Source organism: Ranitomeya variabilis, chromosome 1 (assembly GCF_051348905.1).
Source record: "Ranitomeya variabilis isolate aRanVar5 chromosome 1, aRanVar5.hap1, whole genome shotgun sequence".
Classification (NCBI taxonomy): domain Eukaryota; kingdom Metazoa; phylum Chordata; class Amphibia; order Anura; family Dendrobatidae; genus Ranitomeya; species Ranitomeya variabilis.
The window spans coordinates 673,991,506-674,017,274 of record NC_135232.1 but is presented as its reverse complement, the minus strand read 5'-3'; the positions used below and the strand labels follow the sequence as shown (position 1 = coordinate 674,017,274).

The following is a 25,769-nucleotide window of genomic DNA, read 5'->3' as shown; positions in this document are numbered from 1 at the left end:
GCAGGGGAGGACCACAACACACAAGCGCTAGAAGGTAGGCACAGATTTCCACCTGCAAAGGGAACCCTGGAGGTGCCATCGGACCGGCCGGACTTACGCAGCTCGGTTAACCGTATTCCGGATTGAGGATCCTGAAGCCTTCAGTAAAGAGGTAAAGAAACTGCAACCTGGTGTCCTTGTTATTTACTGCGACCTGCACTGCACCATAACATCATCACCATCCACACCTTTCATTGGACGCCCCTCAACAGGGTCACGGACCGGGTCTAGCCACCATGACAACCCCAGAACAGAGACTCAGAGGCCCGGTACCGGGTACCCCTCGGCCCTGCGGCAGTGGGGGCGCTCCACATACATTATACACCCCACATATTATACATACATTATTCACCCGATATATTATACATATATTATACACCCCGCATATTATACATATCTCATACACCGACATATTATACATATATTATTCACCCCACATATTATACATACATTATACACCCGACATATTATACATATATTATACACCCCACATATTATACATATATCATACACCCCACATATTATACATATATCATACACCCGACATAGTATACATACATTATACACCCGACATAGTATACATATATTATACACTCCACATATTATCCATATATCATACACCCGAAATATTATACATACATTATACACCCGACATAATATACATATATTATACACCCCCACATATTATACATACATTATACACCCGACATAGTATACATATATTATAAAACTCACATAGTATACATATATCATACATCCGACATATTATACATATATCATACACCCGACATAGTATACATATATTATAAACCTCACATACTATACATATATCATACACCCGACATATTATACATATATCATACACCCGACATATTATACATATATCATACACCCGACATATTATACATATATCATACACCCGACATATTATACATACATTATTCATCCGACATATTATGCATATATCATACACCCGACATATTATACATACATTATACATCTGACATATTATGCATACATTATACACACCACATATTATGCATATATCATACACCCGACATATTATACATATACACCTGACATATTATACATATATCATACACCCGACATATTATGCATATATCATACACCCGAAATATTATACATACATTATACATCTGACATATTACACATATATTATACACACCTCACATATACATTATACACACCCCAAATATTATACATACATTATACACTCCATATATTATACATACATTATACCACCACTTATTATATTATTATTATTTATTGTTATAGCGCCATTTATTCCATGGCGCTTTACATGTGAGGAGGGGTATACATAATAAAAGCAAGTACAATAATCTTAAACAATACAAGTATAACTGGTACAGGAGGAGAGAGGACCCTGCCCGCGAAGGCTCACAATCTACAAGGGATGGGTGAAAATACAGTAGGTGAGGATACAGCTGGTCATGCAGCGGTTTGGTCGATCGGTGGCTAGTGCAGGTTGTAGGCTTGTGGGAAGAGGTGAGTCTTCAGGCTCTTTTTGAAGGTTTCGATGGTAGGCGAGAGTCTGATGTGTATGTATATTATACATATAATATACACACCTCACATATACATTATACACACCCCACATATTATACATACATTTTACACTCCATACATTATACATACATTATACCACCACATATTATACATATATTATAATCAATAATAAGCACACTACCCATGCCCATAAATCCTACACGAGGATAGGCAACACTCCATAACCAGTATGAAACATATAGATCCTAATGTAGTTAACCATATTAGGATCAAGAAGTGTTTTTTAACCACAATATTTAAAACAATAAATTTATTCAACATCAATATATACTGCAAGACAAATAAAACAGATTTGTGCCTCAGATCAAGCAAACAGAGGCCAGCATAATATAGGGAGATACAAGATTCCTAAATGATAAAATGTATCCATGGTATGAAATAGAGTCTTTTAGTAATGCTAGGGTACATGCACAATCAGCAAAATATTGCATATTATCAATCAAAAAATAATCCAGTATTTGCAAATATATCCATCTGTGTTACTGGTATGACAAATGTAGGAGACATAGAAACATATCCACAACTCCCAAACAAGTACTAGGGGCACGGTTCTGCCATCAATAGAAAAACACACAGCCCCTGCAGTTGCAGCGTCCCTTCATATATCCACGCACACAAAAACAGCAAAGTACCCATTCCTCCACATATTACCTAGGTACGTGTCCACCAAGCGGTACACTGTCAAGTGACAGGCTGAGCCTCCGGACCCCGACGCGCGTTTCACGGTTGCTTCTTCCCAGGATCAATTAAACATTTTCGGTCTGGGTATAGACCTTCATCAGAAACTATGGAGATATACAAAATAAATATGTGTCAAAGTAGTGGCAAATGCAACAACATCAAAATAAAGTGGTGGTGACGAACATAAAAATTGGTTGTCATCATTGTATGGACAATAGTAGAACGTCCAATCTTCCATACAGTATGAGCCCTAATACAGCCAGGGAGAAAATATTCACGGCTATAAACAACATCGCATCTTGATCAATCTTTTAGCTAGATTTTTAGAAGAGCTTCTAGCATAGCAATGAAATATAAAGGATACAACGGTGTCCCACGGAAGTCAAAATAGGAGGTATTTCTACCAGTATAGCAAAGAATAGAGCAAGAAGATCAGTGTTCTTCAAAAAGATCCAGCATAATAGGAGATGGGTGTGGGTAGTCACTCACCAGATATCTGGAGGGTTGAGGGAAGGGTTAATAAAATAACCTGTATATGTTCTGTCACACAAGGTAGTAGTACAGTATGTAGTAAATTTGATTTCATGCATTGTAGTGGCCATAAGGTTTTGTATCGATTGTACCTTTATGCTGCTTGTTTAGGGAACCACGTGTCCTAGCACAGGGAAAGTTACCAGTGCCATGGGTCTGATAAACAGACCGGGTTAATGTAGTCTGGTGTAGCGGTTAGGGTAAATAGGATAACCCATTGTATATTCTGTAATAAAGGATAGTGGCTCAGTATGAAAAAAAAAAGTCTATTATCTTGACCCTGATATCCTTAGAAAGCTCTTTGGTCTTGCCCATGTTGTAGAGGTTAGAGTCTGACTGAATAATTGAGTCTGTGGACAGGAGTCTTTTATAAAGGTGACTATGTAAGACAGCTGTCTTTAATGCAGATAAGGCTAGTGTAAAGATTATAAGGGATAACTCAGGAGACTCTTTGCATGGAACAAGACAACTACAGGACTCAGTTTTATAAGTGGTAAAGTCTATATTATCACACGGTGATTCAAACAGGTGTGGAGAGAAACTCAAGTCCACAACACTTGGTGTAAATATTAAACGCAGCTTAGCAGTCTATAGGGAACTTCAGAGGAAAATGCAATCACGCAGAAAGTCTATGAAGCACAATTATTCTTGAGGATACTTGACACGAATAAGTCCTTGGTAGTCCAAACACAGATAGATATGCTTATAAAGCAATTCAAATAATATATCTTAGTGCAGCGCCCCAGAGTCCTGGTCGTTGCAGTACTGTGGCTCCGCCACTAAGGGGAGCTATGGTACGTCTGATGGCACTGAAGGAGTTCATCTGATCAGGTATCACAGACACCAATACATTTCACAGTCGGGCCTCCGGGGGGGAGCTAAGGGTTCTATTCACTAGGCCACTCCCCACCATAGTGGGTAAACTGGGGGTCAGGCAGGAAGTTAGTAGAGAAAGCTGACTGGGTTGGAACCAGGCAACACCTTGTGGCAGAGGGTGTTGTGGGGGAAGATACAGTAGGGTCTCTGTCAGGGGTGGGATCCTGACAGAGGCTTGGCAACTTGAGCGAACGTAACGGGACCGTGCCTGCTCAGGATAGCGGCGGTGCCCAAGGAAGGATCAGAAGCGAGATAGATTGTGCTGAGTGAGAAACGAGATCAAAGCAATAAGGAGAATACCAGTAGGAGTCGTGCTGTAAGACCGAGGCAACATCCTACTGAGGCGCACAACCGGTGGCCGGAACGCCGAGAGAGTATTACAATATTCAGCTTCAAGCAATACTCTAAACAGCGGCAGGACAGTCAGTCTAAGGCGGGCTGTCTCACTTAAATCACCTATGCAGTCTTGGGGGGCAACTTGTGGAGAGGGGCGACTCTAGGGTCCCGGAAGAGCTCCGAGCCTACCCGTCAAACGGGTGCCGTCCCAACCAGAACAGCAGGGAGGGACGGAGGATTAGCAGAACATCATCTAATCGAGTTGTGAGGGAACTTAAGAAACAGACACAACAGTTGGGACTTTCTGTAAGCACAGCAGGGAAGGACCGCAACACCTAGCGCTAGAAGGAAGGCACAGATTTCCACCTGTGAAGAGAACTCTGGAGGTGCCATTGGACCGGCCGGACTTGCGCAGCCTGGTGAAGCGTATTCTGGACTGAGGACCCAGAGATCTTCAGTAAAGAGGTAAAGAGACTGCAACCTGGTGTCCTCGTTATTTACCGCGACTCGCACCCCACAACTGCACCGCACCATCGCAGCCTCACCACCACCATTATCATCACTCATTGCACCGGACGTTCCCCACTGACCGGCAGGGCCACGGACCGGGTCTAGTCACCGTGACAACCCCCCAGAACAGAGACTCTGCGGCCCGGTACCGGGTACCCCTCGGCCCAGCGGCGGTGTGGGGGCGCTCCATCTTGGCGTCACGAACAGGATCTACTTAAGCCTGAAGAATCAGGTCATGTGTGCCTTGGAACTGTGATTTATTGTGCTTGGACTGTACTTTATTGCAAGGGCTGTGTGTTGTCACTTGCCGCCAAAAGTTCGCGCCAAAACCGCCGCCATTACAGCGCTAAGGAGAGCGCAGGAGAAGAAGAAGGGCGTGGAAGTGGGCGTGAACAAGCTGAAGAGCGCGAAAGACAATGGCCGCCCAGTCTAAATATCTCGGCCCCGTGAGGACGTGCCCGTCAGCAGCCGAGATCCGCCTCCTGATCCTCAATGGTGGGCAGAGACAGAGAAAACGAAACCGCCCACGAAGGAGAGAGCGGGAAAAGAACCAGGAAGAAGAAGTCCGCGACATGGAGGACGCCATGGCCAGCCGCGTGGAGCCGGAGCGTGGGGTCGGAGCCGAGGACTCCCCCAGCTACCCGGAGAGGCACCGCAGCCAGACCTCCACAGTTGATGCTGACCTCCTGCAGACCGGAGCGGACGAGCTGATCCACCAACTCCTGCAGACGCAGCTGAGCACTGAACTGAGGCCGGGTGGAAGAAGACCCTCATCGGGAAGCCTCGCCAGACGCCTGTCGGCAGCCTCGCTTGGTCCGGAGCAGGAAAGGGGGTCCAGCGCTCCGAAGCTGGAAAGCAAGGCCCTGCCGGAAAGCGAGATGCTGCAAACGGAGATGACAACGCCGCAGCGCAAGGCCCTGCAACCAGCGTTCCAGACCCCAGCGGAGACGGAGCAGACCGGCACTGGAGGGACCGCATCTGAAGCAGGTATGAAGGACGACCCTGCCCTGATGACTGACCCCACTCCCGCAACTGCTAGTGCCACAGCTGCTGACTCCATTCCAGTGACTGATCTTGCAGCAGCCGCTACCTCTGCTGTAGTAAATGCCCCTACTCAAGCTGCGCAGACCTCCATCGCTGTGCATGACCTAACCGTACATGAAAGATGGATTAACGGCGTTTGTCTAGCACTGGGTGCAACCCTGGACTTCACCCTTCCCGGGCCAAGAGGGGTTAAGTGCCAGGTGCAGCCCTGGAAGCCGTCCAACTAAACCTCGAAAACCTGAAACTGTACATAGTTAACTGTTTGTTTCCCTGCTTTTTGCTACTTTAAACCCGACCTGGGTTATTCTTAAAGGGATCCCTTTGTTTACCCGGGATCCCTTCTTCTGTTCTTTTTTGTTTTGTTTCCTGTTTATTCATCACTGAAAGAACTGCTGGATCATGAACAATGCATGATACAAACTACTTGTAAATAGTTTGCACCTTATTAAAGGTGCTCCTTACTGGTTTTACTTCAAAAAGGACTCTTTGTGAAGATACCACACTGGAACCTTTGCTGAGTACGGACTGGTAGCTTGAGAAGATATGCTACCTCATAGAGACTTGGTCCCCTCTTAAAGGGGATGTTCATGTGTTGCACTTAAAGAATGGTATTGCTTTAAGACTAAGAGATAGCAATAATGTTTTGATAAAGAGAACGTGATGATAATGTTTATGTGAGAAAGTTATATGTATCCAACTAGTTAATTGTAGAGAAATACTGATGATGTTCCCTGAAAGAAAGTGAAAGCTAGAGGAGGGATGCAGTGGGCCCATAGGGGTAGACGTAGTGACCAGCGTACATGTCAGTAAGAAAATAATGAGAAGGTTTGATGTTCTATAAAAAAATGTTTGATAATGTTGATAGACAACGAGGATAGAAGGTGAACCCTGAGTCCTCCTAGGAGTCATGTAGAGATGGCTCGGTGCTCTTAAACTGAAAGTAATGTTATGTTCTATACTGTGTATAGTAGTTGAAAAGACAGAAGGCTCGGGCTGAAAGGAGCGGTCCTGTAAGAAAGGAGAGGCAGTAGGTCTGGTGCCGTTAGGACAGGCGGTCCTGCAGATTTGAAGAAGGAGAATGTAAAAGTTAAATTGCCTTATAATGTGATTATAAGAAGGTCTTTAGCGGATTCAGAGTGTACATCCTTAAAGGCAATGTTAAGTTATTGTTCAAAAGTTGGTACTAGTAGAATACCCGGTTGGGTAAGAAAAGTTATTTATAGCATGTTGCTATGATATTTAACCATGTTTGTAACGTTCAAGCGTCCTCACCTCCCATAAAGGGAAGCTCTGTTTAAATATACTTATTGTTATTGCACTCAACAAAATTGTATGTCTTTTTGCTAACTTGTATTGTTGTTTTCTTCCCAGTCCCGGAGTACTGGATTTAACCGGGGGAGAGTGCAGCGCCCCAGAGTCCTGGTCGTTGCAGTACTGTGGCTCCGCCACTAAGGGGAGCTATGGTACGTCTGATGGCACTGAAGGAGTTCATCTGATCAGGTATCACAGACACCAATACATTTCACAGTCGGGCCTCCGGGGGGGAGCTAAGGGTTCTATTCACTAGGCCACTCCCCACCATAGTGGGTAAACTGGGGGTCAGGCAGGAAGTTAGTAGAGAAAGCTGACTGGGTTGGAACCAGGCAACACCTTGTGGCAGAGGGTGTTGTGGGGGAAGATACAGTAGGGTCTCTGTCAGGGGTGGGATCCTGACAGAGGCTTGGCAACTTGAGCGAACGTAACGGGACCGTGCCTGCTCAGGATAACGGCGGTGCCCAAGGAAGGATCAGAAGCGAGATAGATTGTGCTGAGTGAGAAACGAGATCAAAGCAATAAGGAGAATACCAGTAGGAGTCGTGCTGTAAGACCGAGGCAACATCCTACTGAGGCGCACAACCGGTGGCCGGAACGCCGAGAGAGTATTACAATATTCAGCTTCAAGCAATACTCTAAACAGCGGCAGGACAGTCAGTCTAAGGCGGGCTGTCTCACTTAAATCACCTATGCAGTCTTGGGGGGCAACTTGTGGAGAGGGGCGACTCTAGGGTCCCGGAAGAGCTCCGAGCCTACCCGTCAAACGGGTGCCGTCCCAACCAGAACAGCAGGGAGGGACGGAGGATTAGCAGAACATCATCTAATCGAGTTGTGAGGGAACTTAAGAAACAGACACAACAGTTGTGGGGACTTTCTGTAAGCACAGCAGGGAAGGACCGCAACACCTAGCGCTAGAAGGAAGGCACAGATTTCCACCTGTGAAGAGAACTCTGGAGGTGCCATTGGACCGGCCGGACTTGCGCAGCCTGGTGAAGCGTATTCTGGACTGAGGACCCAGAGATCTTCAGTAAAGAGGTAAAGAGACTGCAACCTGGTGTCCTCGTTATTTACCGCGACTCGCACCCCACAACTGCACCGCACCATCACAGCCTCACCACCACCGTCATCCATCATATCTTTCACTGTACGCCCCTCAGCAGGGTCATGGACCGGGCCTAGCCACCGTGACAACCCCAGAGCAGAGACTCAGAGGCCCGGTACCGGGTACCCCTCGGCCCTGCGGCAGTGGGGGCGCTACATTAGCACAACCAGGGAGGCCTGGGTAAAAGTCTCAGATTTAAGCAGAGCAGCAACAGCTTACATGTCCAGCAAATGCAGATGGAAACAAACACAAGCAGCCAGATGGAGGAAATACTGGAAACCGATGTATGCAGCAGAAACTCACAGCTGAGTAGCAGGATCTCCACACAGGTTCACAGGAGCAGGAGCAGGTGCAGGTGCAGGTGCAAAGTCAGGGAGTCATCAGGAGCTGGATGCAAGGCAGAATACTCTAGCACAGACTAAAGGCTGGGGTGGAGTTATATAGCAAGAAGACACAGTGCACATGAGACCAAAGACGCCATCTTGGAAAAGGGCAGTAATGCACAAAAGGTAATCAAAATGTTCAGAGTCCTGACATTACTCCCTCCTTAGAAGCGGCCTCAGGACGATCCTGGACCTGGTTTCTCAGGGAATCTTTGATAAAAACGAGAGATCTTCTGTTGGGCATTGAAAATTCGGCAGTTATTCCAACCAATCATCTTGGAGATGGCTAACATAGCATCTTAGATATTGTTCCAACGTCTGGTTGGTATGCTCAGTCTGACCATTTGTCTGGGGATGGTAAGCGGAAGAGAGACAGACATTAATATTGTTATGCTGTAAGAATCAGGCTGCTCTCAGATGTCACCCGAGTGCAGTCCTATTTAAGTGTGACGATTCAAAGAGGGAAAATGGAGAATGGACCCTCTAGACCGCGACGACGAACCCCTCACGGACGAGCTGACCAGATAGACCACCCCCTATACAGGGAGAGTTAGGGGCAGGCCCGTGAGGGACTATCGCCACGGAAGCTGGAGGACCAGGATGGGAGAAGACCAAGAAGAGGCAGAGATAGTAGGACCACAGGATAGGTGAGTACTGCAGAGAAACAGGACTGATGGGTAAAACAGGACTGATGGGTAAACTGCAGCAGTACAGGGACTGGCGGAGGAACTGAGGAGACGCAGAGGCTAGCAGGATACAGGAAAGACAGGATAAACCCAAAGTCAGAGGGAAAACGAACTTCACAGAGACTAAGAGCGGCCAGGAACACCTGAAGGAACAAATGATAACCAGGCACAGAGGGACGGCAGGAAGCAGTTTAAATACCTAAAGGCAGGGTAGCACTTCCGGGTAACAGACCTCCAGAACCATAGAGAGGACAATAAGGAGGATCGACTTCCAGGTACTAGTCCTCCAGGACCATAGAGGAGATGAAGAGGAGCGCCAACAGAAGATCAGAAGTGCACACGCGCAGCACTGAACCTGGTATGCGCGCGCGCACGAGAAGCAGAGGCCGGGAGCGAGCGAGGAGGTGGCAGCAGCGGTATGATAAATATTGAGTGCAGAGCAAAACCCCTTCCAGAATCTTGAAGTGAACTGTACTCCACAGTCAGAGATGATCTCATCCGGGACCCCATGCAGCCGGAAGACATTCTGAATAACCAAGTTCACTGTATCCTTAGCTGAGGGGTGGCTGGTGCATGGAACAAAATGAGCGGCTTTAGTCAGGTGATCAACTACTACCATGATCGTATTCATGCCCCCCGATGTAGGCAGCTCCACAATAAAGTCCATTGATATAGACCCCCAAGGTCAGGACGGAACAGGTAATGGTTGCAGGAGACCCGTAGGTGCCACACGAGGAGTCTTGTAACTAGCACATACCTCGCAAGAGAGAACATAGTCCTTAGTATCCTTCAGGCAAGTTGGCCACCAGAAAAATCGGCTTAGGAACTCTTGTGTCTTCTGTACCCCCCTGTGACCAGCCAACTTGGAGTCATGTACCAACTTGAGGATCTGCAGACGGACAGCCTCAGGGACGTAGATACGTCGATCTCTGAACCACATGCCACCCTTAAAGACAAGATTAATATCAACAGGTAGGTTGGCCAGAAATACATCACCATCATAAGCCTCCCTGCACTTCTTCCACAAGTCCTGATCGTGGATAACTCCGATGAAATTGGCATCAGATAGAATGGTCTTGGACGGGGCTCTAGGTACGGAATCCGCAGCATGGATTCGGGACAAAGCATCAGCCTTCCCATTACGAGAACCTGGACGGTACAAGATAACAAAATAAAATTGATTTAAAAATAAATTCCAACGAGCCTGACGAGGAGAAAGACATCTAGCGGATCTGAGGAACTCTAAATTGCGATGGTCAGTAAGCACTACCATCTGTTGTGCAGCTCCTTGCAGATGATGCCTCCATTCCTTGAAAGCCGCAATAATAGCCAGCAATTCCTTGTCTCCCACATCGTAATTCTTCTCTGCTGAGGTTAGTCTACGGGAAAAGAAAGCACAAGGATGTAGCAGACCCTTCTCTCCAGTTCTTTGGGAGAGAATAGCCCCCAAGGCATTATCAGAAGCATCCACCTCCACAATGAAAGAAAGTGTTGGATCTGGGTGTATCAACAGCGGTGCTGAGTTGAAACAGATCTTAAGCCGATCAAAAGCTTCTTGAGCCTGTGATGACCACTTAAAGGGCTTTTCCTTCTTTGTCAAAGAAGTAATGGGACAATATCAGAAAAATTTCGAATAAAACGTCTGTAGAAATTTGCAAAACCAATAAAACGTTGCACCTCCTTTACATTCTTGGGTACCGGCCAGTCAAGGATAGCCTGAATCTTACCAGATTCCATGTTCAGCCCCTGGGGAGAGATGATATAACCTAAGAACTGTATCTCAGAACGATGGAACTCGCATTTCTCCGGCTTGATATACAGATGGTTCTCTTTCAGACGTCTTAAAACAACTTTGACATGTTCTTCATGTTCCTGTAGAGAGTCAGAAAAGATTAGAATATCGTTCAAATAGATCACCACAAACTGGTCTAACAAATCTCTGAAAATGTCATTAGCAAGGTGTTGAAACGTTGCAGGGGCATTACAAAGCCCGAAGGGCATCACGAGATATTCAAAGTGTCCATACCGGCATCGGAATGCTGTCTTCCACTCATCCCCTGGACGAATACGCACCAAATTATAAGCCCCACGAAGATCCAGTTAGAGAACACCTTAGCATGGCGGACTCTTTCCAGTAATTCGGGAATCAGAGGCAAAGGGTAACGATTCCGTACAGTTACCTTATTGAGCTCTCGATAGTCCACACAGGGTCTCAGGGACCCATCCTTCTTCTTTACAAAAAATATAGGTGCCCCTGCTGGTGAGGAAGAAGGACGTATGAAGCCTTTGGCCAGATTTTCATCAATATACTCCTTTAAGGATTGAAGCTCAGGTGCCGCCAAAGGATATACGTTACCAAAAGGAATAGCTGCTCCAGAAAGCAACTCAATGGGACAGTCATAATGCTTGTGTGGAGGAAGCTGATCTGCATTCTTCTTGTCACAGATGTCAGAGAACTCTTTATATGCTGAAGGTAAAGTAAATACCTGTACCAGTGGTTCCGTAACTGTGGACTCGGGGACAGCTTCAGTTAATGCTGAGTTGCTCCTTGTTGGAAAGATAATCTCCTTGGTCTCCCAGTTGATAGTTGGATTCTGAGAACGCAGCCAAGGGATGCCTAAAATCACAGGAAAATGAGGGGAAGAAATTAACAAGAAAGAGAGTTGCTCTTGATGATTAGGCTCCAACAAAATCTCAAGGGGTGCGGTCTCCTGATCCACAGGCCCGGAGATTAAAGGTGACCCATCCACTGTTTCCATGGTAATTGGAGAGGCTCTTTGCTGAATTTCAATACCATGTTCCTTGGCAAATGCGATATCCATAAAATTGCCACCTGCACCAGAGTCAATCATAGCTTCACTGGAAATCCACTGTCCTGTACACAGGATCTTAATTGGGAGAGAACAGTGAGAGTTCTTTTCATTTAGCTCCTTGGCTGGTGAAGTCATAGAAAGTGAATGGAATACAGCGTTTAAAGGCAGGCTACATTCAGAGATGTCAAATTCATCATCATAGTTGTCATACTCCCCTACTGCTGCTAGCACCTTGTTAGGCCGCTTGGGACAGTTGATTAGAAAGTAGTCAGACTGGCCGCAGTAGAAACATAGACTTTCATGAAGGCGATGCTCCCAGCGCTCATTACTCTCGCGCCTCTGAACAGAATCAATTTGCATGGGCACCTCCTCTACCTCTCGAGATGTTTTACCTGCAGGCTCTTTGGAAGGAAGGGAAAAGTTAGAAATACGGTTATATGCAGCAAACTTCTCCTGCCTACGCTCAGTAAGGCGAATGTCAATGCGCACACAATGCTGTATAAATGTTTCTAGCTCTTGTGGTGATTCAGAGCGAGCTAATTCATCCTTTACAATGCTAGACAGACCCCTTTTAAAAATAGGTAATTGTGCATAACTGTCCCAATTAGTATCTACCGCTAATCTCCTGAATTCAGTAGCATACTCAATAACAGAACGTTTAGCCTGGTGTAAAGACAATAAAGCAGATTCAGCGGTTGCACGGCGATTAGGGTCATCAAACATTAATGCCATAGCGGCCAAAAAATCATCCAAATTATTTAACCGTGGGTCACGAGACTCAATCATCAGATTCGCCCAGGCGAGCACTCGTGCGGTCAGCAGCATTATTACACACAATACTTTGGATCTATCATTAGAAAAACGGTCAGCATGCACATCAAAATATAGCATACATTGATTCAGAAAGCCACGAAATTTGTCGCGATCACCATTAAATCTGAATGGGGGCAACTTAGGTGGGCTAGCTGGTGGCAGTTGCCCAGATGGTAAAGTCGTTTGTGCAGCCATTTGCGTGCTTATGTCCTGAAAAGCCCATCCATACTGGGATTCTATGCCAGCAAGTTTGTTTTTCTGGGCTGCCATGCAGGTGCTTAAGTCCTGCAAAGTTTGTCCAAACACTTGTTGATTGTGTTCAAAGCTTCCAAACTTCTTTTGCAGACCCTCCACATCTTTCTGCAGTGATCTAATTATGGAGAACACCTGCTCTAGTCTGCTTTCTGCAGTCATTGTTCCAGCAGTCTCCACTTTTGAGGCTAGAGTATCCTGTAAAGATTGTAAGGGATAACTCAGGAGACTCTTTGCATGGAACAAGACAACTACAGGACACAGTTTTATAAGTGGTAAAGTCTATATTATCACACGGTGATTCAAACAGGTGCAGAGAGAAACTCAAGTCCACAACACTTGGTGTAAATAGTAAACACAGCTTAGCAGTCTATAGGGAACTTCAGAGGAAAATGCAATCACGCATAAAGTCTATGAAGCACAATTATTCTTGAGGATACTTGACACGAATAAGTCCTTGGTAGTCCAAACACAGATAGATATGCTTATAAGGCAGTTCAAATAATATCTTAGCACAACCAGGGAGGCCTGGGTAAAAGTCTCAGATTTAAGCAAAGCAGCAACAGCTTACATGTCCAGCAAATGCAGATGGAAACAAACACAAGCAGCCAGATGGAGGAAATACTGGAAACCGATGTATGCAGCAGAAACTCAGAGCTGAGTAGCAGGATCTCCACACAGGTTCACAGGAGCAGGTGCAGGTGCAGGTGCAAAGCCAGGGAGTAGTCAGGAGCTGGATGCAAGGCAGAATACTCTAGCACAGACTAAAGGCTGGGGTGGAGTTATATAGCAGGAAGACACAGTGCACATGAGACCAAAGACGCCATCTTGGAAAAGGGCAGTAATGCACAAAAGGTAATCAAAATGTTCAGAGTCCTGACAGCTAGGTTCACATTGCGTTAACAGCAGCCCGTTCAACACATGCGTTAACGGGCTACTGTAAACGCAAGTGCCGATATGTCATCGCGCTAGCGCAGATAGGCAGATGCTCTATCTGCGCTAGCAGTGACGGACCAGGAAATGCTGCAGCCCGAGTCCCAGGGTCCGTCACTCAATGACAGCACATCGCTAGCGCACACGCCCATTGTGGGCGTGCGCTAGAGATGCGTCTGACATAGGACTTAATGGCGGCGTTAACGGACTACGTTACACCGCGTTATGCCGCTGTGTAACGTAGTCCGTCTATTGGACGCCTATAACGTAATGTGAACCCAGCCTAAAAAGTTGATTAGGAGCGTCTAACTGTAGGAGCCAGAACTCTTACTGGTTGGCAGGGGATCAAATACTTATTTCTCACAGCAAAATTAACCTACCCTTAAAATTATAGACTGTTTATATCTTTGACAGTGGGCAAATTTAAAAAATCAGCAAGGGATCAAAAAATTATTTCCTTCACTGTACATACATTATATATCCCACATATTATACATACATTGTACACACCAACATATTATACACACATTATACACCCCACATATTATGGATACATTACACACACTACATATTATACATACATTATACTTATACCATATACTGTACACCCGACATATGTAGTATATACACTCAAAATATATTATCCACACCCAATATATATTATACGTATGATACACATTTAATATATTATATCCACATTATACACACCCGATATACAGTATGTTGTATATACATGACATACACCCGATATACAGATTATACACCCGACATACTACACATACATTGCCAAGTATACGCGCATTATAGCACAATATTTTATTTTAGCCCTATGGTGGGGAATTACATGTGATTTTCAATATTCCAGCAAAAATTACATTGGTGTTATAATTGCAGTTTTTGGTCCTCAACCTTGGAGGAACACGTCAAGTCAGGCCAACTTCACACATCCGGCACTCACGGTCTAAGTAAACCTCAATAGCCTCAAATATACAATAAAACCTAAAAATGATCAACATAAATCACAACTGATATCCCACAGAGGTCTGTAGTTGGAATGATGCTCAAAATCAAAGTGGAAAATGAAGTTACACGCTGATCCAACTTCAGTGGAAATGCCTCAAGACAAGGAAATGATGCTCAGCAGTATGTGTGGCCTCCACGTACCTGTATGACCTCCCTACAACGCCTGGGAAAGCTCCTGATGAGGCGATGGATGGTCTCCTGAGGGATCTCCTCCCAGACCTGGACTAAAGCATCCGCCAACTCCTGGACAGTCTGTGATGCCACGTGACGTTGGTGGATGGTGCGAGACATGATATCCCAGATGTGTTCAATCGGATTCAGGTCTGGGGAATGGGCGGGCTAGTCCATAGCTTCAATGCCTTCATCTTGCAGGAACTGCTGACACACTCCAGCCACATGAGGTCTGGCATTGTCCTGCATTAGGAGGAACCCAGGGCCAACCGCACCAGCATATGGTCTCACAAGGGGTCTGAGGATCTCATCTCAGTACCTAATGGCAGTCAGGCTACCTCTGGCGAGAACATGGAGGGCTGTGCGGCCCCACACCATTACTGACCCACTGCCAAACCGGTCATGCTGAAGGATGTTGCAGGCAGCAGATCGCTCTCCACGGCATCTCCAGACTCTGTCACGTCTGTCAAATGTGCTCAGTGTGAACCTGCTTTCATCTGTGAAGAGCACAGGGCGCCAGTGGCGAATTTGCCAATCCTGGTGTTCTCTGGCAAATGCCAAGCGTCCTGCACGGTGTTGGGCTGTGAGCACAACCCCCATCTGTGGACGTCAGGCACTCAGACCATCCTCATGGAGTCGGTTTCTAACAGTTTGTGCAGACACATGGTCATTTTGCAGGGCTCTGGCAGTGCTCCTCCTGTTCCTCCTTGCACAAAGGCTGAGGTAGCGGTCCTGCTGCTGGGTTGTTGCCCTCCTACCACTCCCTACACATCTCCTGGTGTACTGGCCTGTCTTCTATTAGCACCTCCTGCCTCTGGACACTACGCTGACAGACACAGCAAACCTTCTTGCCACAGCTCGCATTGATGTGCCATCCTGGATGAGCTGCACTACCTAAGCCACTTGTGTGGGTTGTAGAGTCCGTGTCATGCTACCACGAGTGTGAAAGCACAACCAACATTCAAAAGTGACAAAAACATCAGCCAGAAAGCATTGGTACTGAGATGCGGTCTGTGGTCCCCACCTGTAGAACCACTCCTTTATTGAGTGTGCCTTGATAATTGCCAATAATTTCCATCTGTTGTCTAATCCATTTGCACAACAGCATGTGAAATTGATTGTCAAACAGTATTGCTTCCTAAGTGGAGAGTTTGATTTCATAGAAGTTTGATTTACTTGGAGTTATATTCTGTAGTTTAAGTGTTCCCTTTTTTTGGTGAGCAGTGTGCGTATATATATATATATATATATATATATATATATATATATATATATATATATATATATGTGTGTGTGTGTGTGTGTGTGTGTGTTAGCAGAGCCAGTCAGGACAGGGTTAGGTCCTAGCTCTGCAGGGTTTCATTAGATACACCTGCCTAGCTTTTTACTTGAACCAGCGTCTGTGTTCAATAGGTGTGTGTCATTCTGCTGGATGAAGCAGGATCGAGTGTGCTGCTGGTGAGGGACCAGCCAAAATGTGATCTATAGCTGATAGAGAGATGTGCCAGGGTCTCTCTCTGAATGGAGACTTCATGGGTCAGCTAGGAAAGCTGAGCAGTCTGTGTTGAAGTTGCAGACAACTGGATCGCCCCCAAGCACAGGGCAGTGGGGTACTCGGTACCGGGTCCCTCTGTCTCGGTTCTGGGGATGTCACGGTGGCCTGACCCGGTCCGTGGCCCTGCTAAGGGGCGCCCAATTAAAGGATGTAGTTTGTCAAGTGTTTGTGACGCCACCTGTGGTGTTCGGTCAGGGTGACCGACGCTGCTTAGGGGTCCGCTAGGGTGATGTTATGTGTTGTGAATTCCGTTCTTGGGCTCCCTCCTGTGGTCATGAGTGGTACTGTGTGAGTTCTCTTCTTGGGCTCCCTCTGGTGGCTTTGAGCTATACGGCTGGTGTCTAGCTGGGCTCAGCTGCCTCGTTTTCTGCTAGTCTGGCTCCTATTTAACTCCACCTGGACCTTTACTTGTTGCCTGCTGTCGTTGTATTCAGTACTGGTTCAGATCTCTCTTGGACTTCCCTTGTGACCTGTCTCCTTCTGGAGAAGCTAAGTTTTGCTAGTTCATGTTTGCTCATTATTTCCTTGAAAATGTTTCTCAGTATATTATGAGTTCAGTCCAGCTTGCTTATATGTGATTTCCTCGCTCGCTGGAAGCTCTGGGGTGCGGAGTTGCGCCCCTCACATCGTGAGTTGGTGTGGGTTTTTTTTTGTATTCTCTGCGTGGATAATTTTGATAGTATTTTATACTGACTGCACAGATTCTTTGCTATCTTCTGTCTATTTAGAGTTAGCGGGCCTCATTTGCTAAAACCTGTTTTCACTCCTACGTTTGTGTTTTCCCCTTAACTCACCGTTATTATTTGTGGGGGGCTGTCTAAAACTTTGGGGTAATTTCTCTGAGGCAAGTGAGGCTTAATTTCTCTCTAGGGGTAGCTAGTTTCTCAGGCTGTGAAGAGGCGTCTAGGTTTTCAGGTACGCTCCACGGCTGCCTTTAGTGTGTGTCGATAGGTTCAGAGTTGCGGTCAGTATAGTTCCCACATTCCCAGAGCTTGTCTTATTTTCTGGTTTACCTATCAGGTCAGTTTTGTGGTCCTTACCACCAGGATCATAACAGTTATGGCAGCTAGATGGAATACCTTCCCACAGGTGAAGTATGTCCCCAGGGCTTCCCAGTAAGGTAGATGATGATGGTGTAGGTCGCAGTAAATAACGAGGACACAGGGTTGCAGTCTCTTTACCTTTTACTGTAGACTTCAGCGTCCGCAATCCAGAGCACTGCTAACAGGGCTGGCTGAATCCGGCCGGTCCAAAGGCACATCCAGAGTTCCCTTTGCAGGTGGAAATCAGTAGCCTTCCTACTAGCGCCTGTGTGTTGTAGTACTTCCCTGCTGAGCACCACGGGATAGTCCTCACAACTGTCGTGTATGTTTCTGATATTCTCTCTCTCCGTCCCCCAGATGGTATGGATAGGACGACCCGTATGACGGGGTAGGCCTGGAGCTATTTTATAGGGACCCTAGAGACGCCCCTCTCTCACAATTTGCCTCCGTTGTCTTCATTAGGTTAAAGGTTGGGCAGCCAACTTGGAATTAACTGTCCTGCCGTAGTTTGAAGTAATGCGTAGAGCCTATTACTCCCTCGGTGTTCCGGCCACCGGCTACGCACCTCAGAAGGATGTTGCCGGTCTTAAGGCAAGACTCCTCCTGGTGTTATCTCCTTGTGCTGTGATCTCGTTTCTCACTTCTCCACAATATACTTCGCTTCTTGTCCTTTCTTAGGATGCTGCCGCAATGAGGTGCAGGCGCAGCTCCGTAACGTTCTATCTCTCGCTAAGTCTCTGCCAGGATCCCACCCCTGACAGGGACCTCTGTTGTGAATTTGGATTCTGGGCTCCCCCGGTGGCTACTGGTGGAATTGAACTGGTGTTTTCATCTTCTCTGTTCACCTGTTCCCATCAAGATGTGGGAGTCGCTATATAACCTTGCTGCTCTGTTAGTTGCTTGCCGGTCAACAATGTTATCAGAAGCCTCTCTGTGCTTGTTCCTGCTCCTAGACAACTACTAGATAAGTTGGACTCTTGTCCATGTTTGTTTTTGCATTTTGGTTCCAGTTCACAGCTGTAGTTTCGTTACTGTGTCTGGAAAGCTCTTGTGAACAGGAATTGCCACTCTGGTGTTATGAGTTAATGCCAGAGTTTTAAAGTAATTTCTGGATGGTGTTTTGATTAGGGTTTTTCAGCTGACCATGAAAGTGTCCTTTCTGTCTTCTGCTATGTAGTAAGTGGACCTCAAATTTGCTAAACCTATTTTCATACTACGTTTGTTATTTCATCTTAATTCACCGCCAATACATGTGGGGGGCCTCTGTCTCCTTTTGGGGTATTTCTCTAGAGGTGAGCTAGGACTAATATTTTCCTCTACTAGCATTATTTAGTCCTCCGGCTGGTGCTGGGCATCTAGAATCAACGTAGGCATGCTACCCGGCCACTGCTAGTTGTGTGTTAGGTTTAGTTCATGGTCAGCTCAGTTCCCATCTTCCAAGAGCTAGTTCCTATATATGCTTATGCTATGATCTCTTGCCATTGAGATCATGACAGTTTGACCGGCCCACTAAAGGGTTAAAATCCTTGGCTGAGAAAGGAGAGAAATAAGTAGTCTGCTGAAATTTTTTTTTTTTTTTTTTTTTCTCTCCTTTGAATGGCTCTGTGTCCACCTGTTTGTAATGGATCTTCAGAGTGTAACTGCAGGTTTGAATAATCTCGCCACGAAGGTACAAAATTTGCAAGATTTTGTTTGTCATGCACCTGTATCTGAGCCGAGAATTCCTTTGCCGGAATTTTTCTCGGGGAATAGATCTGGGTTTCAGAATTTTCGAAATAATTGCAAATTATTTTTGTCCCTGAAATCTCGCTCTGCCGGAGACCCTGCACAGCAGGTCAGGATTGTGATTTCCTTGCTCCGGGGCGACCCTCAAGACTGGGCTTTTTCATTGACACCAGGGGATCCTGCGTTGCTCAATGTGGATGCGTTTTTTCTGGCCTTGGGGTTGCTTTATGACGAACCTCATTTGGAGCTTCAGGCAGAAAAAACTTTGATGTCCCTATCTCAGGGGCAAGATGAAGCGGAAATTTACTGCCAAAGATTCCGTAAATGGTCTGTGCTTACTCAGTGGAATGAGTGCGCCCTGGCGGCGACTTTCAGAGAGGGTCTCTCTGATGCCATTAAGGATGTTATGGTGGGGTTCCCTGTGCCTGCGGGTCTGAATGAGTCCATGACAATGGCTATTCAGATCGATAGGCGTTTGCGGGAGCGCAAACCAGTGCACCATCTGGCGGTGTCCACTGAGAAATCGCCAGAGAGTATGCAGTGTGATAGAATTCTGTCCCGAAGCGAGCGGCAGAATTTTAGACGGAAAAATGGGTTGTGTTTCTATTGTGGTGATTCTACTCATGTTATATCAGCATGCTCTAAGCGCACTAAAAAACTTGGTAAATCTGTTTCCATTTGCACCTTACCGTCTAAGTTTATTCTATCTGTGACCCTGATTTGCTCTTTGTCATCTATTACCACGGACGCCTATGTCGACTCTGGCGCCGCTTTGAGTCTTATGGATTGGTCCTTTGCCAAACGCTGTGGGTATGATTTAGAGCCTTTGGAGACTCCTATTCCTCTGAAGGGGATTGACTCCACCCCATTGGCTAATAATAAACCACAATACTGGACACAAGTAACTATGCGTATTAATCCGGGTCACCAGGAGATTATTCGCTTTCTGGTGCTGTATAATCTACATGATGATTTGGTGCTAGGATTGCCTTGGCTGCAATCTCACAACCCAGTCCTTGACTGGAGAGCTATGTCTGTGTTGAGCTGGGGATGTAAGGGGGCTCATGGGGATGTACCTGTGGTTTCCATTTCATCATCTATTCCCTCTGAAATTCCTGAGTTCCTGTCTGACTATCGTGACGTCTTTGAAGAATCCAAGCTTGGTTCGTTACCTCCGCACCGAGAGTGCGATTGTGCCATAGATTTAATCCCGGGTAGTAAATACCCAAAGGGTCGTTTATTTAATCTGTCTGTGCCTGAACATGCTGCTATGCGAGAATATATAAAGGAGTCCTTGGAAAAGGGACATATTCGTCCATCGTCATCTCCCTTAGGAGCCGGTTTTTTCTTTGTGTCAAAAAAAGACGGCTCTTTGAGACCATGTATTGATTATCGGCTTTTGAATAAAATCACTGTTAAATATCAATACCCATTGCCGTTGCTGACTGATTTGTTTGCTCGCATAAAGGGGGCCAAGTGGTTCTCTAAGATTGACCTTCGTGGGGCGTATAATTTGGTGCGAATCAGGCAGGGGGATGAGTGGAAAACCGCATTTAATACGCCCGAGGGCCACTTTGAGTATTTAGTGATGCCTTTTGGTCTTTCTAATGCTCCGTCAGTTTTCCAGTCCTTTATGCATGATATTTTTCGCGATTATTTGGATAAATTTATGATTGTGTATCTGGATGATATTCTGATTTTTTCGGATGACTGGGACTCTCATGTCCAGCAAGTCAGGAGGGTTTTTAAGGTTTTGTGGTCTAATTCTTTGTGTGTGAAGGGTTCTAAGTGTGTTTTTGGGGTACAGAGGATTTCCTTTTTGGGATATATTTTTTCCCCCTCTTCCATTGAAATGGATCCTGTCAAGGTTCAAGCTATTTGTGATTGGACGCAGCCCTCTTCTCTTAAGAGTCTTCAGAAATTTTTGGGCTTTGCTAACTTTTATCGTCGATTTATTGCTGGTTTTTCGGATATTGCTAAGCCATTGACCGATTTGACTAAGAAGGGTGCTGATGTTGCTGATTGGTCCCCTGATGCTGTGGAGGCCTTTCGGGAGCTTAAGCGCCGTTTTTCCTCTGCCCCTGTGTTGCGTCAGCCTGATGTTGCTCTACCTTTTCAGGTTGAGGTCGACGCTTCTGAGATCGGAGCTGGGGCAGTGTTGTCGCAGAAAAGTTCTGACTGCTCCGTGATGAGGCCTTGTGCCTTCTTTTCCCGTAAATTTTCGCCCGCTGAGCGGAATTATGATGTTGGGAATCGGGAGCTTTTGGCCATGAAGTGGGCTTTTGAGGAGTGGCGCCATTGGCTTGAGGGGGCCAGACATCAGGTGGTGGTATTGACTGACCACAAAAATTTGATTTATCTTGAGACCGCCAGGCGCCTGAATCCTAGACAGGCGCGCTGGTCATTATTTTTCTCTCGGTTTAATTTTGTGGTGTCATACCTACCGGGTTCTAAGAATGTTAAGGCGGATGCCCTTTCTAGGAGTTTTGAGCCTGACTCACCTGGTAACTCTGAGCCCACAGGTATCCTTAAGGATGGAGTGGTATTGTCAGCCGTTTCTCCAGACCTGCGGCGGGCCTTGCAGGAGTTTCAGGCGGATAGACCTGATCGTTGCCCACCTGATAAACTGTTTGTTCCTGATGATTGGACCAGTAGAGTCATCTCTGAGGTTCATTCTTCTGCGTTGGCAGGTCATCCTGGCATTTTTGGTACCAGGGATTTGGTGGCAAGGTCCTTCTGGTGGCCTTCCCTGTCACGAGATGTGCGAGGCTTTGTGCAGTCTTGTGACGTTTGTGCTCGGGCCAAGCCTTGTTGTTCTCGGGCTAGTGGATTGTTGTTGCCCTTGCCTATTCCTAAGAGGCCTTGGACGCACATCTCGATGGATTTTATTTCAGATCTGCCTGTTTTTCAGAAGATGTCTGTCATCTGGGTGGTGTGTGACCGTTTCTCTAAGATGGTCCATTTGGTTCCTCTGCCCAAGTTGCCTTCTTCTTCCGAGTTGGTTCCTCTGTTTTTTCAAAATGTTGTTCGTTTGCATGGTATTCCTGAGAATATCGTTTCTGACAGAGGGACCCAATTCGTGTCTAGATTTTGGCGGGCATTCTGTGCTAGGATGGGCATAGATTTATCTTTTTCGTCCGCTTTCCATCCTCAGACGAATGGCCAGACCGAGCGGATTAATCAGACCCTGGAGACATATCTGAGGTGTTTTGTGTCTGCTGACCAGGATGATTGGGTTGCTTTTTTGCCATTGGCGGAGTTCGCTCTCAATAATCGGGCCAGCTCTGCCACTTTGGTGTCCCCGTTTTTCTGTAATTCGGGGTTTCATCCTCGATTTTCCTCTGGTCAGGTGGAATCTTCGGATTGTCCTGGAGTGGATGCTGTGGTGGAGAGATTGCATCAGATCTGGGGGCAGGTGGTGGACAATTTGAGGTTGTCCCAGGAGAAGACTCAGCTTTTTGCCAACCGCCACCGTCGTGTTGGTCCTCGGCTTTGTGTTGGGGATTTGGTGTGGTTGTCTTCTCGTTTTGTCCCTATGAGGGTCTCTTCTCCTAAGTTTAAGCCTCGGTTCATCGGCCCGTATAAGATATTGGAGATTCTTAACCCTGTTTCCTTCCGTTTGGACCTCCCTGCATCCTTTTCTATTCATAACGTTTTTCATCGGTCATTATTGCGCAGGTATGAGGTACCGGTTGTGCCTTCCGTTGAGCCTCCTGCTCCGGTGTTGGTTGAGGGTGAGTTGGAGTACGTTGTGGAGAAAATCTTAGACTCTCGTGTTTCCAGACGGAGACTCCAGTATCTGGTCAAGTGGAAGGGATACGGCCAGGAGGATAATTCTTGGGTGAATGCATCTGATGTTCATGCCTCTGATCTGGTTCGTGCCTTTCATAGGGTCCATCCTGATCGCCCTGGTGGTTCTGGTGAGGGTTCGGTGCCCCCTCCTTGAGGGGGGGGTACTGTTGTGAATTTGGATTCTGGGCTCCCCCGGTGGCTACTGGTGGAATTGAACTGGTGTCTTCATTTTCTCTGTTCACCTGTTCCCATCAAGATGTGGGAGTCGCTATATAACCTTGCTGCTCTGTTAGTTGCTTGCCGGTCAACAATGTTATCAGAAGCCTCTCTGTGCTTGTTCCTGCTCCTAGACAACTACTAGATAAGTTGGACTCTTGTCCATGTTTGTTTTTGCATTTTGGTTCCAGTTCACAGCTGTAGTTTCGTTACTGTGTCTGGAAAGCTCTTGTGAACAGGAATTGCCACTCTGGTGTTATGAGTTAATGCCAGAGTTTTAAAGTAATTTCTGGATGGTGTTTTGATTAGGGTTTTTCAGCTGACCATGAAAGTGTCCTTTCTGTCTTCTGCTATGTAGTAAGTGGACCTCAAATTTGCTAAACCTATTTTCATACTACGTTTGTTATTTCATCTTAATTCACCGCCAATACATGTGGGGGGCCTCTGTCTCCTTTTGGGGTATTTCTCTAGAGGTGAGCTAGGACTAATATTTTCCTCTACTAGCATTATTTAGTCCTCCGGCTGGTGCTGGGCATCTAGAATCAACGTAGGCATGCTACCCGGCCACTGCTAGTTGTGTGTTAGGTTTAGTTCATGGTCAGCTCAGTTCCCATCTTCCAAGAGCTAGTTCCTATATATGCTTATGCTATGATCTCTTGCCATTGAGATCATGACAGACCTCTGTCTGCAGCTCAGATGTTCCTCCTTCTCTCCCTGTCTGCCTGACAGGTCTTCTCTGAGTCGAACCCAGGTAGCTTTCTCTCTATCTTCCTATCCGACCCCCAGTTTTACCCGAGTGTGAGGAGTGGCCTAATAGATAGAACCTTTTGCTCCCCCTGGTGGCCAGAGTGTGAAGTGTAGTGTGTGACTGTGATACCTGGTCAGGTGAACTCCTTTAGTGCCATCAGACGTACCATCACTCCCCCTGGTGGAAGAGCGACAATACTGCAACGACCAGGACTCTGGGGCGCTGCACAACCAACTAGATATGTTTACAAAACTGACACAATGGGTACGTATGATTATCATAATCCCAATGGGAACAGGGCAACTCCTTAGATAAATAGTGCCTACAAAGAATTGAAGCAATGAGCCCCAGAAAGGAGTAACACTAGAATAACACTCATGATAATAATACAAATATAATCTTTATTTTCTCATTGTTAAAAAATAGATAATGGACAAATACTGATGGGTACGTGGTGAGGGCACAAAATGTACGTCACCATGGGTGATAATATATTTAACCAATATGCTTAAAAAGGAACAAAGAGCAATCAATCAGATGGTATTTCACTAGAAAAACCTGGTATGCAAGAGAACAAATACTAATCTAGAGGAAGAGTGTAATACTTAAATGGACAGCAATGTGATGCAGCCACAAAGTGGCATTCAAGTAAAGAAACCGTGTTCTCACATACAAGTCCAGCTTTAAAGTAAAAAACACGAGCTATGTGAATAGACAAGGAGACTCAATTCATAGTCCTAAAGCATGCTAAAGTGCAATGTAGTGCTTACCCATGTGGGAAAGACCAGGTGTATGTTTGTGACGTCGCCCCGAAGCATGTTTTGCGTTTTGGACTTCTTCCATGTGGAAGCTGCAGGCTGTTCAGTGTGCACTGTACCCGAAGATGAACACTTCTGTTTGACACTGGAAACTGCTGCAGCTCAGGCAGCCCTCCCGACAAGAGCATGACAGCTGCATAGAAATACACGAAGCTGGGGTCTGGAGAGCGGTCGGCCAGTCCGTCCACTGCATTCTGACCTCGGTCCGAGTTATACGGTCGTCTGACTGAACCCTAAAAAGAAACATTTGTGAATGCAGACCTCAATTCTCAGGAGGTGACACCTTCACACCTCTGTAGTAGAAGAATCCTCACAGGAGTCCAAAAGTTTATTTTTCTCATTAGAGGTGATGGTAGTAGTGTTTGATCAGGTGTGCTGAAATGTGGCATTGTCTGCTCTGCAAGTCAATAAGCCCATGTAAGATAAATGAGATAAAATCAAGGGTCTGGGGATATACAGGAGGTGATCCAGCTAAAGGCCCCGTCTCACGTAACGATTTACCAACGATCACGACCAGCGATACGACCTGGCCGTGATCGTTGGTAAGTCGCTGTGTGGTCGCTGGGGAGCTGTCACACAGACCGCTCTCTCCAGCGACCAACGATCAGGGGAACGACTTCGGCATCGTTGAAACTGTCTTCAACGATGCCGAAGTCCCCCTGCAGCACCCGGTAACCAGGGTAAACATCGGGTTACTAAGCGCAGGGCCGCGCTTAGTAACCCGATGTTTACCCTGGTTACCAAAAAAAACAAACAC

At 46.2% G+C, this 25,769-nt stretch overlaps 1 long non-coding RNA gene across 1 annotated transcript; it reads right to left on the bottom strand.

Annotated features, from left to right (window-relative positions):
* Window positions 1–2,298: 2,298 nt before the first annotated feature.
* On the bottom strand, window positions 2,299–25,454 carry LOC143816700 (uncharacterized). Its single transcript, XR_013223985.1, has 2 exons — window positions 24,965–25,454; window positions 2,299–2,432 (listed from the first exon to the last, which is right to left on the bottom strand). It is a non-coding gene; the product is annotated as an uncharacterized LOC143816700 (long non-coding RNA).
* Window positions 25,455–25,769: the final 315 nt, after the last annotated feature.